At 33.5% G+C, this 21,403-nt stretch overlaps 1 pseudogene; it reads right to left on the bottom strand.

Moving 5' to 3' along the window:
- Positions 1 to 704: 704 nt before the first annotated feature.
- On the bottom strand, positions 705 to 21,315 carry LOC117032954 (protein downstream neighbor of Son-like; annotated as a pseudogene).
- Positions 21,316 to 21,403: the final 88 nt, after the last annotated feature.

The raw sequence follows: 21,403 nt of genomic DNA, 5'->3' as shown, positions 1-21,403 counted from the left end.
ATCAAATGGGAGAAGATTTTTGCAAACAATGCCTCTGATCAGGGACTAATATCCAAAATATATAAGGAACTCATACAATGCAACAATAAAACAATCCAATTTCTCCAAAGAGAACATGCAAGTCGCCAACAGACATATTCAAAAATGCTCAACATCACTTATCATCAGAGAAATGATAATCTTAATTAAATTGTCAAAGTGATACAGTTTTTCTCTGATGCCAGTAGTAAAAATGCCATGAGATATGTAGTTGCTACTGTTAGCCTCACTTTGCCATTTGCAAGGAAACGCAGACATTAACTCCATTTTTCTACTTAGTTCATACGTTGTAGAGATCTAGAATTCTTATTCAAATTATTTGATATTTTTTGGAAAAGTACTTTGAGTTGTCTTTATATATGAATATGAAGATAATCCTAAAATAGTAAAAACAGACAACTTCCTTTTAAAACCTTAATCCTACTGCTTAGCGCATGTAATAAAAGTAAACGTTAACAGTTACTGTTCACAAACAACCTTTGAATGTTTTGTTATATTCCTTTCTTTTAACTTCCAAAATAAACTTTAAAGCCAAAATTATAAGTATCTTTAATTTCCTTGCTAGAAGCCTTTTTTCCCCCTCAAAAATGTCTTTTATGTTTATTTTAGCATTCAGGTCTCCAGCTGTAAATCTAATCGCTCATTTCCACATGCCTTTATGGAAATCATCCTTCTGATGATTTCACCAATAGTGGCGTTTGAATAAATTGGCCCAGAGTCCTAAGTTGTAGCCTACAGTTAATAAGCTCCTCATGAACGGCCTCCTTATCCAGTCCTTTATCCATCGGCAGACAGATAATACTTACAGCAGTTGTCTCATGTCTATACAGTCCTGCAGAAAAAAGCCCATTATGTGAGGATTTGAGTAGCGTGGTCAAATCATGTAGAGAATGAGGCATGATAGTGTTAAGGTCCGGAATTGTCCCCCTCAGACAGACAGAGAACCCGCACAATAATGCAAGTCACACAGCGAGGTTTATTACCAACGGGCTGGGGTCCCAGTCTCTGCCCGACGCAGCGGGTTTTTAACAAGGACCCCAAACACTTAAAGCCAAGGGGTTATATAGCATTTTCAAGGCCTTCCATAGCTTCTGAGAGTACAAGATAAACTTACAGGACTTACATAGTTTCAAAGAGTATAAGATTTACTACAGGACAAGGAGACCAGGAGTATAAGATAAGCTACAGGACTTGCATAGCTTCAAAGAGTATAAGATTTACTGCAGGACAAGGAGACCAGGAGTATAAGATAAGCTACAGGACTTCTAGTCGCCATGCTGCAACTGCCCACATCCTGGAATTTTATAATTATGTTGTTTCAGGCTAGGGGCTGTTAACCCTGACCTGAAGATAGCAGTTCACATGCTAACAGTCTCTTACAATAGGACCTGTAATTTCCAAACTAAATTGATTATCCAGGAAAAGCTTGTGTTTTAACATTTACACTTCATGTCTGATGCATCTGCATCATGGCACCTCATAAAACTAGCTGTAAGGGACATGGCGTTGGTGGAAGTCCTGCCTGTGTATCCAAGGTATCAATTAAATTCTTACAATCAATTTTTTTAAATAAGAGCAATGTAAAGGTTTTGATTCTTTTCACTAATACAACAGACTTAGGTCTGTGATCCACTTGTATTTCATGTTTCTCGTTACATAGATTGATAGAGAGTGTGTCTTTTTTTTGTTTGTTTGTTTGTTTGTTTTTAATTTTGCACACCCATTTATTTCTTTCATCCAGGAAAAAAAAACTGTCTTCTTTTTCTTCATCAATGATTACCCGCTCTTCCTCCTGTCCCAAGGTTGTTCCAGATGCTTTCTTTTCATAGCCATTTTCTTTTATTAAAGGCAGAGAAAATTTAATGCCTTCTTTTTTTCATAGGTTCTCTCAGACCTCTAGTTGCAAAAGATATGAGAGCTGTGATTATATCCTTTCCTGTTAATCCTGCTGCACTAAACAGAATATTAAACTGATAGATTCAAATGTAGAGATACGGGAAAATTATGTCTTCAGCAGATTATATATAGAAGTAAAGCTCCCAGACCAGTCAGTCATTAAAATGTGTTATAGGATTTCATCATTTCAACAAAGAATTGATTTTCTAGCCATTTTTTTTTGTCAGTTGCAATAGGAGGGAACAATGGTAGCCAAGGCCACATATGATGGAGCCAATAGGTAAGGCTCTACTGGAAAGTACAGTGGAAAGTATGCACGTTGAGGCGATGTAACTTCTGTTGCCCTCTAATGTTGGAGAGACCTTGAGCCTCTCCCTGTGCTTTCAAGTGATCTTCTAGGTAAAGGGTAGCGTAGGGTGAAAAGGAGTGGGATTTTAATATTTTAGTCTACAGGTTACTCAGTGATTTCTGTGGATGGAATATCGTGTTTGGACAATTCTTGCAGGATCTGCCCTAATTCAGTAATGGTTTACCTTTTGAAATCTCCGTATAAATATTGGGAAAAGCATGGGCTCAATTCTGTTTTTCCTTTTCTTTGCTATCTATTTTCTTTCTATAAATACTTTCCTGTGGCTCATGTTATATCCCAAGGACTCTCAAATTTGTATCTTTGATCTCATGAAACTTGTATATCCAATTGACTACTTGATATACTTAAATGAGAAAGTTTAATATTTCCCAGATCTGCGCCTTTTCCAGTTACCCATTTTGGTTAATTGTACCCACATTCAGCCAATTGTCAGAGATAAAATTTAAGCCACTATGGTATATTATTCCTTTTCCTTCACTGGCCCATATTGCTTTTAATTTCTGTTGATTCTAATTAGAAAATATGTCCTGATTGTGTATATTTATGTCTCTATACTGCTCTAGTACCTATGGCCAAGACTAACTCACGAATAGATTATCGCAATAGCCACCTACTATAGCTCTCTCCTTTTAGTCCTTAAGTTTTCGCAGTCAATGATCCACCCCATGGATAAAGAAATATTAAAAAAAATATACATAAGATCAATGTGACATTGAAAAACCAAAGAAAAATCTTCTGGTATAGAAAAAACAAATTTGCCTCACATGATGATGACGAGCTGATAAATATGTTGACAAACTAACTACCATGAAATTTGGCAGAAGGAAAGTTATTAGTGGTCTTGATAAAAGCAATTTGAGTAAAATATAGTCATGTGTCACTTAACAACAGGGGGACGTTCTGAGAAAGCATCATTAGGTGATTTCTGTTGTACAAGAATCATAAATTGTACATACACAAACCTAGATGGTATAGTCTACTGCACACCAGGCTATGTGGTACAGTCTATTGCTCCTAGGCTACAAGCCTATACAGCATGTTGCTGTATTGAATACTGTAGGCAACTATAACATAATGGTCAGTGTCTATGTATCTAAACGTAGAAATGATACAATAAAAACCATATAAAAGATAAACAATGGTATATCTCTATAGGGAATTTACCATAAATGGATTTTCATGGCAGTACTAGAAGTTGCTTGGCTGAGTCAGTGACTAAATGCTGAGTGAATTGAAGTCCTGGGACATTAAAACTGAATTGAAACCAACGTGAAATACTACTATATAAATACCAGATTGATTAAAACACAAAAGACAGAAAATTCCAAGTTTTGATGAAGGTGTGGAAAAACTTGTAGATGTGGAATAATCAAACTCATGTAATGTTGGTGGGATTGATATTATTGCAGTCATGTCAGAAAACACTTTAGCATTCAATATTGGCATCACTTATGACACAGAATTTCTCATAAGGGATTAGATTATCCTACAGATATGAGTGCACTACACATGTCCATCAAAAGACAAAGAGACACATACACTTTGAAGCTTTATTTACAGTACCACAAAACTAGACCTGATCGCAATGACTTTTATCAGCTGAATAGAGAAATAAGTGCTGTGGTATTTGCATAATTCAATACAAGAGAGCAATAAGTAGAAAAATAGCTACATGTAAAACATTGATGGATCTTACAGATACAATGTAGAATGAAAAACACTAAGAAATTCTAGATCAGACAAAACTAACCTATGGTGATAGAAATAAAAATAGTAATTATCTTCACTAGTGTGATTGATGGTGCCATAGAAGGAGAATGACATAGAACTCTGAATGCGGAAAATATTCTATCTTTTGATGAGAGGAGTATTACACAGGGATAGATCAAACATCAAACCATACCATTAGGATTTGTATACTCTGCATACATGCCACATGTCAACTGACAAAAAAAAACAACACACAGACACAAAACCTTGCAAATCGTATAATTCCCTTGGTTAGTTCAGACTACAATCATTATTTGAATTAAGTGTCGCTAGATTGGTTTATTCGTCTTTTCATAACATGCCAACAGTCACTAAACCCTGAGCCCCCAGAGAACAGGAAGTTCACTTTGTTCCTTGATGGATTCCAATTATTAGCAGTAATATTTAGCAAGTATTGTGAAATGGTGTATGTTTTCATGACTTTGTCTTTTGGGCAAATCAGTCGTTCTGTTAGCCCCCTGTGTCACTCTATATAGTGTAAACTTGAATAACCGTGAAGATATTGGGGGAAAAAAAAACAAAAAAACAAAAAACCTCGAGTTCACATCTATCCATTTAAGTCTGTGAATTTGGAGACACACAGAGAAATCTTAGCAGTTACCAAAATTCTGGGTAAGTAACTGTCATATTATCTACCCATTTGGTAAACTGCCTTCCAATATCAAAATTAGTACCTTCTCACAATTTTGGATAAATGGACTACTATAATAAAACTGAATATGTTTCCATGATATTTGAACATCTAGTGTCATACACTTTGTTCTTATGAAGTATATAATTTGCATAAAAATTAGGCCTGGCATTATTCAAGGTTTGGGGTATATAAAAGATGGACTATAAAGGCAAGATGGAATCCCCCAAATAAATCTCCCTAATCCAAAAGTCCCCCATAAAACAGGGGTTTCACAATGCACAGATGAGAATGGCTACAGACAAGTCCAAGGCTCTATCTTTTATACATCCCTTTAGTCTTCCCTGAACCACAGGGAAATTCCCCTGTAATGTGAACCCCAAATTGTCCAGCACTGTAACAGTTCCATATTTACTTCTCCCAGTAATGATCTAGAGAAAGAATATAATTGAAATTAACAGTCTATATGAGGGTGGGGCCAAATTACACCTGTCTAATAAATGGGAAAAAATAGTAATCTTCCCTCTGAGTAGTATGGGTGCTACCTTTCTTAGCTAAATCATATGGATTTAATTTTCTGCAATATGTTATCTAGCAAATTAGGCAAATCTCATGTTATTTCCAGTAGTTCATTTCCAACTCAGAAACTTTTGCACTTATGGCTAGATGTGTCTCTGAGCTGCTCTAATACAAAGCTATTTTACATCTTGCTTGAATGCGTTGCTCTCATCTTTTGACAGTAAATATACATAGACTTTCAAACTCACATTTAAAATTAATATACTTTTAGCCATAAAGGTATTGACTCTGGAACTTTAAATCTTCATGTTTCTTACCTTCCTCTGCGTTTCCTTACCTGCAGTGTCCAGTTGACAAATTTTATCTAGAACAAAAGGTATATCATGGATTTCTGTATTCTGAAGTGGGATTCAACTTAAAGGTCACCTAAGGCTTCCAAGAGTGTCAATTTGGCAAGTGATTGAGAATGTGGGAATCACAAATTATGCTTGAATTTGACCTATCCTGTCTCCTAGATTACCTCACGTAATCGTTTCCCTTTCACTACAGGTCACCCAAACCCCTTACCTAACCCCTTGTATTAACCATGTTGCCAAATCTACAGTTAAGGTAGCTCCTATTTCTATGATTCTTGTTCTTACTCATTCTGGAACAGGCGTATATTTAGCTATCTGTCCTAAACTTTATGCCTTTTTCCTCAGTGCCACTTTGTATGCCTTAAGAAGAATGTGACTGTGGGTTGTTCACGCTTCTTTAGAGAGTCTGAGGAACAGGAAGAATTTTCTCTCTCAGACATGCTCAATTAGTCTCATAAGGGTAACAATCTCTCCTGTACAACATTTTCACAACACTTTCTGAGTGTGCCATTCTGACTCCTCTGCCCTTCTGCCTCACTCACATAATTAAAAATGTTTTTCCCTTGCTTCCTACTTCTACAATGGTTTGTTCTAGTAGAATTCCTCTTGTATTTTGTTTTTAATATTTGCTTTAAAATTACTGTCTTATTTAGACTTTGAAGTTTTCTTTTTTTTTTAATAGTTGGACTATTTAACTTAAGTATAACTTAGTGTGGGCTTTAAACACTCAAAACAATAAGAACGTATTCCATGTTTAGTAAATGTTTCTTATTGTATTTATTATTTCCTATTTTCCATTGTTTTTGGTGTCTAAGAAAGGGAGGGAGAGGGTGAGATAGAGAGAGAATGAAAGAGAGAGAGAAGGAAGAAAGGAGAGAAGGGAGGAGGAAGAAGGAAAGGAGGGAAGAAAGGAATGAGGAAATGAAGGGAGGGAGGGAGCAAGGGAGGAAGGAAAGGAAGCAATTGAAGCAGGAAGATGTCTCTGCTACAGTCCATACCAATTGTCAGGGACATTGATGGTTGTCACAGACATGAGATCATGGGCTCTGACAGTATTGGTTTTAAAAGGAATTTGGGTAGTAATACTGTGTTTCCCCGAAAATAAGACTGGGTCTTATATTAATTTTTGCTCCAAAAAACGCATTCAGGTTTTGTTCAGGGGATGTCATCCTGAAAAATCGTGTTAGGGCTTATTTTCCAGTTAGGTCTTATTTTCGGGGAAACACAGTCGGTGTTCAGAGTTGTCGGCATCATGTAGTTTCAATGTACAATTTTTAAATAACTTGAATAGATACAATTTTAATTATGCCATTTCTACCTTTGCTATAATACAATTTAATGTTTGTCTGACCCTTGTACGGATTTCAACAGTAAAAATAAACACTACTAGTAAAAACTAACTATAAAATGGTTTTCCTTTCTTAATGTCAATTTTGGTTTATTTTATTAAAAGAAATCAATCACTGAGACTTTGGAAAGAATAAAACAAAAATCAGTAAATCAGTGTCTGCGTATAGAAATGACTTCAGTTGGAAGATATGTAGCCTATTTACAGCTGAGCAATTGCCCCATTAGTTTGATGAATATAGACAGTAATTTGTGATGATTTAAGCCTCAAAGTTCTATTTTTCTCTCAGATACATACGGTTTGTTTTACTTCAATTATTTGAGTCATTGCCTTAATTCCCCATTTAACATTAGTTGTAAAAAGGCCTTCCTATTTCTAAAATGTGAGCTTTTTAATGAAGTTCTTTCTACTGCTGACTTTAACCTTTAAGCTCACCGTGTTATGACACTGTATGTAAATAGTCACCTTAATAATGACATTTGGCAGTACTCCAAAAAGAAGAGTAGTGAACGAACTTTTGTTCCTTCAATTTTAAATGTGTATTGTACTATAACAGCATTTCTTCTGAAACTGAAAAAAATGTTCTTAGATGTTTTTTATTTTCATTGTTCTCTCTCTCTCTCTCTCTCTCTCTCTCTCTCTCTCTCTCTCTCTCTCTCTCTCTCTCCCTCTCTGCCTCCCTTCATCCCTTCCTCTCTCCTGTAATATTTCAGAATGCAGTTTAAACAAGACTCATTTATATGAAACATTTTGGACTTCTATTTGCTCTTAATATCATTTTCTGAGCACTGTTTTGATAATTGTATATACTTCATAAATTGGTGTTAATTTAACATTTACATTTATGTATTAAATATATTCAAAATGTGATGTTGAATGTTTTTTAACAAACTAAAACACCTGTATATTTGCATTGTCAAAACAGAAAAAATATAAAATGAAGTTTAGTAATTTGATGAAATATGAGGTTTGGTTCAAATTAATATTCTTCAAAATATAATATCTGGCTTTATATTAAACTGTTTTAGAGTGGCATACTTATGTGCCATTACTCTTTAATCCTGTTCAGTTTAAATTTTTCACCTTTTTACCTTTCTGATTGATAGATTGTTATACACTGAGAACAAGAGTAATTAATTTTTACATTTAGTTCTAATTACCAATGAGAAATTGATCAAAACGATTATGATGCCAAACATTAAGTTGAACTTTGGTTCTGATTTATCTAAATTTGGATTCTCTACCTTTATTGTATGAAAGCACAGCAGGGATATTTTCTTAAAGTCATTAAGCAAGATTTTGCAATATCTTGGGTGATATTTATGCATTAAGTCCAGTCGATCACTTTGTCTCTTTTTTATGAGAGGCACAGGAATCTTCTGGAAGGAAATTTACTCTAGGCAAAGTAGAAACAAATAAAACTACATTTGATAGAGTTACACAGATTGTGCATCTTTAAATCCTTGCATTTTTCTCCAGTCTATTCCATTATTATTCCATGGTGAAACCAGAGGTTTTGCCATTCCGGTAATAACACCTTCATTGTCCAGGTGTCCCACACTCCAGGCTGCACTCAGGACTTTCCAGTACATCCCCTCTAGACCTGTAGCATTTCCGTTTCAGACGTATTTACATATATATGGAGCCATATTAAAACATGCAAAGCTACCACAATCTGTAATGGTCTTCCTCCCGTCTTGACTGAATGATGAACCATCTCCTGTCCTGTGTAAGGCCAGATGTTCTTGTGCATTGGATCCAGTGCATGTTTCTTCACTTGATCACTTTACCTATTCAGTTGTTCCTGTTTACTTCTTCATGACTGACTGTTACAGCTTTATTGAATCAGCCATGTCATTTAATAAGCAAAACATGAAAAAAAAAAACACAAACACAAAAAGAAGCAAATTCCTCTACATCTCCTCTAATTCCTCTATCCAGTTTTACAGCTATGATATATCTATTCTCTTTTGAATGCACTCTAAACAGGCCTTTGTCCCCATCATTCCTCTAAAAGCAGCAATTAACCTCTAAATATTGAGTCCAGTTGTCCTTTTTTCAGAAGTCATCTTATCCTATGAGCAACATTTGGCACAATTGATTCTCCCAGTTAAGGGAACACAATCATTTATAACAAGAAAGCCTGTTCAAAGCCCCCTTATGGCACTGATTTTGACCAATTACCTGTTCATTGTGGCACAAGATACCTTTTCTAAATTCCCTTCGCAAGCCTTCTTATGGCATGAAATAGCCCTGTTAATTGTGTTCTATGACACAAGATACCACTGCCCACAGCTCATCTGAATAATAAAAAAAAAACCCTTCCCCACATAGTAAACAACAACCACATCTAACCACAATGAAGTGTAATCTTGTAAAGAGCTCCTTCATGAATTCCACATAACAGTGTGTCAGAGACTGCTGAGTATCACTTGCTGTTCATAATCAGATAGGATAAAAATTTTCCTCAGCTTTCCTTTGCAATTAGTTTAGTGCCAGATGACTGCATGCTGGTCAGTATTATGTGGGAAGAAATATATCAAACTCTTTAGGCCTAAGTATAATGACTCCCCCACGCTATTCTATGTTCTCTGTTTTCTATTACCTTTTATGATGGCTGTATAGACCATGTGTTTAAGATGATAACTAGAGTTTACAGGTGGGAATTCCTGCCCATTCTCAGAAATTCTTTTCGCTTTCCCATTCCCAAATTATGAGAAAAGTTGGTTGGAAAATCGGGAAAATCAGCTCCTTGAATCCAGGTGGTTGGTAGTATCAGCCGTCACTTTGTGGAAACAATCCATCGTGGAGAACAGAAAACAGTTTATATCTTGGGATTCGGGAATGGGAAAGCGAAAAAAATTCCTGAGAACAGGCAGGAATTCCCACCTGAAAATCCTAAGATAACATTACAAAATGACAGGAAAGAAGAATGCAATGCCATCTTTTGGAATATCATGCAACATGTACTGAACTCTTTGATTTAAGAAATAAATATTGTTGTGTTAAGACAGAGATCTGTGAGTGAAAAAAATATAACTATACATAAAATCTCCCATACCTTCCTCTGGGTGTTAACATTCACATATCTAACTGCCAGCTGAAATTCTGCTCTTGGAATTCTAATTAGCATCTGCAAATTGAAATAACCAAAACCTAATTCCTGATTTTCACTTTAGAAAAATAAAAACAAAAAAAGCACACACACACACAAAAAAAAACAGATCGTTCCCACAATCTTTCCTCCTTTTATGTATAGTTTAGACCAAAAACCTTGAATCAGATTTGACTCTTTTCCTGTGCTCTCTTCCTATATCCACTGTAATAAAATATTTTGGCTAAATTTTATTTATAATCTCTATCCAAACACTTTAGTTTTCCATTGTTATCACTTTAACCATAACCTCTCACTTAGAACATTGTCATGGCCTTCTGACTGATCTATTTGTTTTGAATGTATCATCTATCTTATGAAATCTCTACAGTGAATTTCTATCTCTTTCAAACCAGCGCCTATTCAATAGCTTAAAAATCTATACTGGATTTAGCTCTGATCTCATTAGGAAACATTTGTAAGAGTCATGGGAAAAGATTTTGACCTTAGAATCAAATACAGTATCTGTGTTATCAGATGGTGGAAGTTGGCTTAAGAGGGATGACTAGAAGCAGACAACATGGATTCTTTCACCTTGAAAGATTCTATATAAATGTGAGTTTCCCATTGCTTTGATATAGACAGTTTCTACGAACACATAATAAGTAACATTGAAGATGTTAGTGCAAGCCCCCAAATAACCCTATTTTTAACATGTTTGTGGCATTCAATGTATTGTCTATAATGACCAAAACCAAGGTTAATTAGGGCAGAGTTTACAAAATATCTATTATCATGAAGCAAGACTATTTTGGAGATATATAACTAAGAAGAAAACTAATGTAAATCCTTGATTATAATGCTATAGTTGTAAAAATTACATTAAAATTAGAAGATATATATTTTATGAAGATCATTTGCCAGCTGGTGAGACAAATTGAAAGATCCAAGACTAATGAAAAGAAAAAGAGTTAATCTATTGGAGGAATCCAGCTAAGAAATAATGAGGATTTGAATCTCTGTAGAGCCATGGTATTATAGAGAAGGTGATTGACATAAGAACTACTAAAGAAGGAAAATTATCAGAATTTGGGCTTTTCTTGGGGAAGTTGGGTGAGACATTGGACAGAAATGAAGGAAAGCAATACAACAACTAACAATATCAGCTTTTGGAAATTTGGTAGCTTGTGTAATCATTATCCGATATGAAGTCTATACAAGGTAGGGGATAGTTTTCTATTTATATATTACCAAGGATTATTTTAATTTAGATTGCAAAATCCACTTGGAAGTTTAATTGCTGTTCATAATCTAAGTTTCAGTAGTGGCAAATGGAAGTTGGTAATATATATTGTCTGAAAAACATTTTACCCATTACAACTAATTTTTCTTCTTATTGTTCTAACCACATGAATGAACAGCTTAATGTACCAAAAAAAGAAAAACACAGTAGCAAGAGAAACATCATCAGGTCCATGATTCTAATAAGAATTGGATAGTTGTTTTGACTATAGCTTTTAATTTAAAAATCTAATATGTTTTCATCTACAGTTAAGTACCATTGCTGGGTATAATTGACCATGGTGATATAATAACTCATTTGGGGCATTCACACACACTTACATGCACACACAAACATAGAGACTTATATTTTATTATTTAGCCTTACATCTCATAATCATTTTTGAAAGATGTAATTCAGGTCTCCATCACACAGCTGGAAACAATGTGAAATACATACAGATGCTCTAAATATAAGGTACAATCATGGGAAAAGTTTGACACTAACATTCTCATTTTGAAAAATGAAAGCAAGCTTAGTAAACTTGACTTTGTTAATTCATGTTAATAATTAGTATCTTCATTCATCAGTTAGCTCCTACTTAGTTCACTTAATTTGTTACGGGACCCCGTTGCTTTATCAGGCAATATCATCATCTTATTTAAAAACTTAAAAAAAAAAAATAAGAGTTGTCTTCCTGGATGAAAGAACCACCTGGTATTTATGAAATTTCATCAATTGTCCTAATGCTCACTGTGACTATTTGCACATCTGTTTATCAAATAAAAGTGTCAATTTTACTTTCAAACAATTCATAAAAATAAAGATACTGACACAAGATCAATTTAATGACTCTTGGTACATATACCTGTTGCGAGAATCAGAATTAAAAACAAAATAGATGGCGTGGCTGCAGATCTATTATATCACACTCTACCTTGACATTGAAAGGAAGATAATAAAGACAATAGAAATATCATTGCTAATACTAATAATAGGTATTAATATTAGTATTATAACTAACACATTGAAAACTGCCTACATGCCAAGTACTCTTCTAAGTACTTTATGCTTATTATATGGAAATTTCTAGAACATCTTTAGGAGACTATTTTTTATGCATGAGGAATGGAATTTCCAATTAACTTTTCAAGGACACACAGCTAGTCAGTGATGTAATTAGATTTCAAATCCAAATATAATATACTAGTTTTCTTTGTGTGTGATATTTCTAATATTTTATTGATATAAATCATTTCTGACTTTGGCCACCGTGACATTTGGTACCAATGATTTTAAGTTTTACTTACACAATATGCCTCAAAAAATTTGTGTCACTAATTATTCCTTCAAACAATAAAAGCAAGTGGGAATACTGCAGCTTATAACAGGATCTGACATAGTTTTGTTCTCCTATGGGCTTTGTTTCATCTAGTGCAGTGATGCCCAGACCCAGCTCTAGAGATTCTGATTCAATTAGCCTGGAGTGAGGCTTAGGCAGTGGTGTGTGTGTGTGTGTGTGTGTGTGTGTGTGTGTGTGTGTGTGTGGTGATATATGTTAAAGATATTTTTAAAAATCTAAATAGTTAATTATATAGTTAATCATATGTAGGTACGTATCATATATACACATGTTATATATTTCGTATATAGAGCTTAATTATATAGTAAAATATCCATATATTTATGCAGCCAAGATTGGGAACCTCTGAGAATTTTAATTAGAATATTTGTTACAGTGCTTTAATTCTGATAACAGAATAAAGACAATAAATAGGAAGATATAACACAAATGAGAGTAGCATTGGCGATATATATATATATATATATATATATATATATATATATATATATATATATATATATAAATAAAATCCCTATGTGTCTTCCCAAAATAGTTATGTACTTCTACGATTCCACCGGCAAAGTGTAAGGAAAAAAAATTCCATAGCCTTGCCAAAAATAGGTACTGTCAGTATTTTAAATATTATATATTCTGTTAGTTGAAGTGGAAACTTATAATTTAATTGGCATTTTCCTGATAATTAAAGATAGTGAGCATGTTTTTATGTGCTTATAAACTATTTCTATGTGTTTAGTGAAGTGTTTCTCTAAAACATTTTTCTGTGTTTTAAGTTGTTTGACTGCTTATGATTGAGTCATAGTGTTTTTTATATATTATAGCTATAAATTATTAGTAACATATGTGTACTTCAATTACTCTGTAGCAAAGAGCAGATATGTATGTTTCTTTTCTTGTAAAATAAATGCAATATATTCCTCAAGCAAAGGTAAGCATGTTTAGTGCCCATTATAAAACATCCAGACCTCCTAAGCTCCGAGTTTCTCTCCTATAATGCAATGTAGGTTCTGGTGTCATCTGACCCTCTTTACAGTACTCTATGGAAATTTGGGAAGTTAGTGAAAAACTAACCAATAGCAGGAGTTTATACTCCTGCTATTGGTGTTTCCATGAGGAGTAAACTCTTCATCTCTAACTCGGGAATCTCCTGTCAACTACTAGCATCCATGAAACCATGGCAGACTAATTTGTTAGCTTACAAGTAGTTTAAAAACTCAGATCTCTTAGAATTCTTGACATTGACTTCAATTGCTGAGCAGCGACTTATGACGTATTTAGAACTCTCCATCAAAACTATTCTGACCTTATAGTGATTTCCATGAAATTTGAGTAAAAACAAACAAAACACCGCTCTTGGCTTTTAGAAGATCCTAGTGTGAGTTGAAGAGGTCAAATGCTGCGTAATAACCCCATACTTATGTGGCTATGTAAGAAAATGATTACAGTGTCAAATTGTATCTTGCTGTTCTTCCTTTGTATAGAATATGATCAGAGGTAAAATATTCATTCATTTATAGACAGTAATTGTTTGATACATGATCGTGGACTTATTGATTTGGAAATTTTGGGCAATTTATATCAATTGTAACACAGAAATTTTGAGCATATTCTGTGTCTTATTTGAATGTACAGCAAAGTTCATCCACCATAGGCAAACATCTTGATAATTAAGAGGTACCAAATATCTAGTTCTATATGTATGATTGTCATCTTGTGTACTCAACAATACCATTCTTGTTTATTGTGATAACTAGCCATGACATCTATCACTGTTTTTGAGTACTACATCTGTCAATGTTAGAGACCAATGCTGAGCTACTCATATGCTGCCTTTCCATGAGAGAATAAGCTACCTGGTGACAGGTCAATTACATTGAGCCTTTTCCAAAATTGACAGAGCAATATTTTTTCTTTACTGGAACAGTAAGTTCATCTTAATATGGATTTACCTTACTTGCTTCTGATCCTTCTATAGACATTGTTATATGAGGTCGGAAAATAAAGTTTGAGAACTCATCCTAGAAAAAGTACTACATACATCATTGCTGAATATAACTACAGTCATCTTCAAAGTACTCCCCTTGGGAAGCTATGCACCAACACCAGTGCCTAACCCACCCTTCAAAGCAATTTTGGAACTTTTTTCCTGGAATGGCCATCAGAGCTGACGTCCTATTACCCTTGATACCCTGAGTGTCATCAAAATGTCTTCCTTTCAATATTTCCTTTATCTTTGGGTAAAAAAAGAAGTCATTGGGGGCCAGATCATGTGAGTAGAGAGGGTGTGCCAATACAGTTATTTGTTTACTGGCTAAAAACTCCCTCACAGACAGTGTCATATGAGCTGGTGCATTGTTGTGATGCAAGAGCCATGAGTTGTTGGTGAAAAGTTCAGGTCATCTAACTTTTTCACGCAGCCTTTTCACCACTTTCTAATAGTAAACTTGGTTAACTGTTTGTCCAGTTGGTACAAATTCATAATGAATAATCCCTCTGATAGCAGAAAAATGTTAGCAACATTGTTACAAGTTCACGAACTTAATTGTCAAACCTCGTATGTGGATTTGGTGATTATCCTATTCTCTGTCCTACTACTTAACACAACATTGCTTTTGGCAAGTCAATCAAAAGAGGCAAAGAATAGCACCTTGTGGCAGTTAGTGGTCTTACTATATTAGCTAGAAATATAGATACTGAAATACAGATTACTGAATTATCTAGAAAGAGTTGTAACAGAATATGGAAATATCATTTATGATGTTTATCAGATAATAGTAGCTTACATGTTTAGGTACTAATCTATAAAAGAATCCCAAGCACTTGGAAACGTCATCTAAAATATAGTACTTTTCTGAAACCAGAACACAGATATAAGAACCAAAAGATGCAAGCAGAATTCTCTCCCACTACTACCCTCAGTAATTATATTCTCAATATTCCTTCAGTCTTCCTCCCCCTAAGTTTGTCTTCTTTTAATTTAAAGGTAGTCTTTCCCCTGAGATAGTCATGCTTCCAACATAGAACACAGCAATGGTTTCACTAAACTAGAAATTGATACTATCTCTTATCCATTTTGATCTCGTTATGCCATCTGGCCAAATAGGGTTTCTTATGCCACTGAAACGTAACTAATGGCTGCAGGGATCGATCTTAATTATCATGAACATGAGACCGTTATGGGGTAAGGAGTTTGGAAAGCAGATTTCTCTGGGACACCCAGAGATGACACTAGCAATTGGTAGATTTTTTTCTTCCTTTCTTTTGGGAGAAAAGGGTGATCATACCTTCATTTGTACAATAATATTTGTATCATATAAAGTAGAAACATGATGCTTTTGGTTATTATTGTTTCTGGACTTTAATGTGTATAGAAGGATGTGTTTGAAAGCCGATCATTCAAAGGGTCAGGCTAATTGTGTGCAGTGTTTTCTTTTTGTATTAAAAACTACCACTGCCCTTCTAATATCTTCTGCACAACAAGGGCTATAAAACTAGAAACTACGTTTTCCACCCTCCTTTGACTATGGGATTCCAAATTAAAAGCCCATATGTGAAGTTTAGAAATTGCAAATAAAGCAAAAGCTATTATTCTCCCACACCTGCAGAAATGGCTAAGTGTTTAGGGAGATGGAAGAAATAATGTTTGCAGTGACTTCTAGGACATTTGCCGTGAATCACCTTCTTAAATGATGCAGGCAGCTGGACCACTTCAAGCAGCTTCCCATGACTTCCATACTTCCAGCTTAACTTTCATGGTTCCTCATGGTAGCTGTTCTCCATCCATTTGCAATAGTGTTGAAGGTAACACATTTTCTCTATAAATCCCATTTTAATAAAACATCTGGAGTATTTTCTGTTCTCATAACAAAACCTTGATTTACATATCAGTCATCAATCTATTTTAGTTAATTAACTATGTCCTTTTGATTTCTGTATTAATTATTGTTAGCTTACTTAGCAAGGACAAATATTCATAAACATGATGACCTATAAGTTAAGATAACATTTACATGAAAATAAACAAAAATCAAACAGCAAATAAATGATTCTTTCTAACTTGCAAAATTTGCTGAGTGGCAATGTGACCTCTATGCACAATAATCTCAATTTTACTCTGCATGACAGTGATTTTCAAACTCTTGAGTAGAACAGAATTACCTGTAAGACTCATTAAAGCAGATATCTGGGCCCCACCCTCAAATTCAATTTCCATAGATTTGGGATGAGGTGCAAGCATTTGAATTTCTAACAAGTTCCCAGGTAATGTTGATGCTGCTGGTTTTTGGACCACGCTTGAGAAACACTGATCTCTTCCGTATTTTAAGACTTCATCGCTTTCTCCTCTTTCTTCAAATAAGTATGTAATTGATTATTTTAAATTGTTTTAGAGGATCCTATATTTTCTTTTCTAATTCAGACTTACTACCTGTCACTAATTCCTCAAGTTCTCCTTAGCTAGCTCATTTGCCCAGTCCTAATGGAATCTGATATAAATCTTGTCATTTTCAGTTATTTAAAAAAAACTGCCTTGCAACCATTTAAAAATATAAAACTGTCATATAAAGTATGAATTTGAAAATGATTCATGATGAAAAAAAGTATAAAAGAACAAAACAGAAAACTCAGTTTGGGAATTGTGTGTGTGTATATATACTTCTGTGCATATATGTCAGTTTTCAAAACTGGCCCCAGTATATATACTTTGACACCTTTCCCCTTAAATCAGAAGTTCATGATTGTTCCTCAAAGATGTATTTCCTTGAAGCCTAATCAGCTAATTAGTCGATTCAATTCAACAGTCAATAAAGTTGATTAAAATGTCCTATGAGGAACCAATTCTTGTGAATGTATAATTTGTCCTATAGTAGTTCAATATCCTTTAAGGAACTTTTCTAATTGATATTTTCTCTCATAGATTCTATTTCATTTCAAGGTGGAACCAAACTGATTAAATTTGTTGATCAGAGGCAATATAGTCCAGTGTTTAAAACATAATATTTACCACTCTGACCCATCACTTGACCATTGTCACACAGAAAATAAAGTTAGTTAATGGATCAGTTTCAGCATTCTTGTCTAAATTACAATAATGATTTTATAATGTTAAATATTAAAACACATATGTTATGATGATTCTGTAAGTGAGTAGATATAAAAATCTTAGCGGATTCTATAAAATTAATTGCTAGATAAAAATCCAACTTGACCAGGTAAGACTTTAAATATAAAATATTATCTGGATTTTCCAATCTTTTTTTCTGATTATAAAAAATAAATACAGAAATTTATGAATACAGAAATTTAATAGTGAAGCCCGCATGCCAAATTAGCTTCTACATGTTTTATCTCAAATAATATTATACCTTTTTAAATAAAAGTGTTTGTCAAATTTAATCATCACATTTTTCACATGAATGAAATATTATCCGAATCTCTTGAAAAAGTAGATATCTGGGAAAATTGAGCCTAGATGCTGAATTCACACCTGGCTGCATTTTCCTGGAACTGCTGCCTCTCTAAAAGGGCCTCAATTCTCCAGGCCATTATCTGCAGTCAACTTCATTTATTTTCATGATTGTCTCAACTTTCTGTGTGCCTGTGTTTTGAAAACGTGCTGTGAGAATATTAAATGTTTTATGTCGGATTCCGTAAAAGCAGAGCCTGAGACAACTACTCAAGTGTGCAGGATTTGTTGGGAGATTATTTAGGAATCATCTACAAGGGAGAAAATGAGGCAGAACGGGAAAGTGGGAGAGATCTGAGCAAGGATTCGGTCTCAGGTAAAGTCTAGCCTTGGCTTTACCCACAGAGGGACCCTCTGGAGCATTAGCTGCACCACAAAGTTATCCCACTGAAGGTCTGGTCCCGCCTTTATAACTACATATCAGGCAGCCACTGACTGAGGACTGATGATGGTGGGAGTGGGACCTCCCTAGTGAGGCAGCTCCATTTAGCAGAAAACAATTCTCCAGAGAAGAGGCATCTAAGAGGTTTAGCAGACAATAAAATGAGGGAAAAATAAGCCACTGAGATTATGGTTTGTTTTCTTATTGCTTTTAATGCAATACCTTGTAGTGATGAGTGTTCAGCTGAGTGTTTAAGAGCATGAATACCGAAGCAAATGTCTGAATTAAAATTCAAACTCTGCCACTTAAGGCTTGTTAGGGCCAGATTAATTAACCTTTGGTGTCATACAGTTTTGAATCTGAGAAAATACAAATGATATTGGAATAATATCTTTATCACAGGGCACTTGTAAAGGTTAAATAAGATCATAAATGTTAAGAATTAAAAATTGTGTTTGACCTGAATTAAGCAGTACATGAATGTTATCCATTGTCTTTATTATTTTTAATTCTTTATAAAAATATACGGGAAGACAGAATAACTAGGATGTGAATAGGTACTCTACCCTCCAAACTGGAGAATACTGAATATGCTTTCTTACAAAATGCTTTTATAATTAAGAATAATTATGATATTAAGTAACTTTTCATATATTCATAAATATAATTTGGGACAGTTTTCCATTGATAGTAACTGATTATTTTATATTTTAGAAATTGTTGGCAATATTGCAATACAATTTTGCTTTTAATTATTCTGGAGATAGACATTTACTCTTCTTTTCATTAAATATCTAGAAGTATAATTTCTGTCGAAAGAAAAGCATATTTTAAAGTTTTAGTTGACTTTCGTCAGATATTCTTCTGGAATAGTAAATGATAGTTTACTATAAATAACTTTGTAGAGAATGCTTGTTTTTCATCAAAATATACACTTTCCCATCAGTTTACACACTGCAAATATTTTTATATTGTTCTGTATATTTTTAATAGAAGGTGAATATGATGATGTTGAGTCTATATCTCCATGATTTTCCATGTAATTTTTGCTTTAATTTTTTGAAACCATAGTATTAGGCATATCCAAATTTTGAATGTTAAAACTTATGTATTTTTACCAAATGATTTTGTTAGAAATTACAACATCCCTAATATAATGTATGAGACTTAACGTATCTTCATGTTAATTCATATTTTTACTGTATTCCCAAGCACGGCCTTAAACTTTGGACAGTTTACTCCATTATCCGTATCCTCACAAATATTATATTACTGTCTTATATTTTAATTAAATACATAATTCAAGTCCAACTTAAATTATAGTAGTCTTCTAATTATTTACACCATCATAGTGATTTACATATATATTTTACTAATATTACATATATTTTACTAATATTGTAATTATCAATATGATCATTAATATGCAATATTAATACAATAAACATTGTAATAGGATTAATATATAACATATATTGCAAATGTTATGTATATTAAACATAACTAATATTGTGTATGTATGTGTATATATATATATATAAATATATATATATATGCACATATGTATATGCACATAATAATAAAACCTTAATTAAATTGTAATACTGCCTAATTTCAGTGACAATTTCTTTGAGGTTTTATTTTTATGCATTTGGACTGAAAATTCCCTTTAAAAGTTATTTATTCCTTTTTATATGCTCCATTTGATATCTTAATTTTGTTGGTATCTTTTAATAATTTTGAAAAACTTTAAGCTATTATATCTCATTAAATTGCTTCCACCACATTCTCTATTTTGTTTCTTACTGGGGATCCAATTACATGTATATTAAGCCTTCTGTTACCCATTCTAACTGTCTCCTGCGTTCTGTCTCACCATTCAAGAATTATCTCAAATATCACCTTTGAAAAGTGTTCTGCATACTCTCATCTATATGAGCCCTTTTTCTTGATCTTCCTAACATGATATCTTGCTTATTTCTTTATTTACCAATTATTAGCTCCAACCCAACATCAATTATATGAGAACAAAGATTTAATATGTTTTGTCCGAGGGCCTAAGAAAGTAACAAACACCTAAAGTGAACTAAATAAATATAAGTTGGGGAAAAAAATAAATATGCAATTATTTTTAGAGGTTAAACTAATTTTAGATCAAACAAGCAATGAAGTACAGTATTTTTCAAGAGACCGTATCAAATCTTAGCTCTGCCATGTAATGAATTTTTACCTTTAGCAAATCACTTATTGTTTGAGCTTCAGTTTCTTTATCTGGAAAATGAAGTTTAATAATAACTATTTCATATATTATAGTAAATATTACAATAACTAATGCTCATATACTATTTAATATAATGCCTGCCCTGTAAGGAAGGTTTTCTTTAATTTTGGCCAACATTAGAATAATATTATACAAGCATACGCTGAGACAAAATTGTCTTTTAATAAATTTGAAGATATGATCAACATTTCATTTCCTAATCTTAGAGTGGCAGGTTATTTAAAAAAAATAGTTTTAACAGGTTCATTCAATTCTTATACCTGTTTTAGATGTTAAAGTGAAAGAAAGAAAGAAATACTTTTAAAATTTACTCACAGCAGTTTCATGAGATTTTACTTTTACAAGTATATGACTCCGTGATGGGCAGCTCAATGACATGTTCAATGCTTTCATTTACTTTTATGTCAAAAATATTATCATTTTTAAGCAGGCTTTTCTTCAATAGTGTTCCAGGAGCTACTTTTGAGGTTAAACTAATAGTATTCAGAACTTTGAAACAACATTTTAAACCAAAAGCCATGTTAATATTATCCATTTCTGTAGAGTGTAAATTCTGTAAAGAAAGATCCAAAGATGCTGTTAAAAATAGATTTCCCTTTAATGTTTTG

Source organism: Rhinolophus ferrumequinum, chromosome 2, assembly GCF_004115265.2.
Source record: "Rhinolophus ferrumequinum isolate MPI-CBG mRhiFer1 chromosome 2, mRhiFer1_v1.p, whole genome shotgun sequence".
Lineage (NCBI taxonomy): Eukaryota > Metazoa > Chordata > Mammalia > Chiroptera > Rhinolophidae > Rhinolophus > Rhinolophus ferrumequinum.
This window is presented reverse-complemented; position numbering and strand designations above follow the sequence as displayed.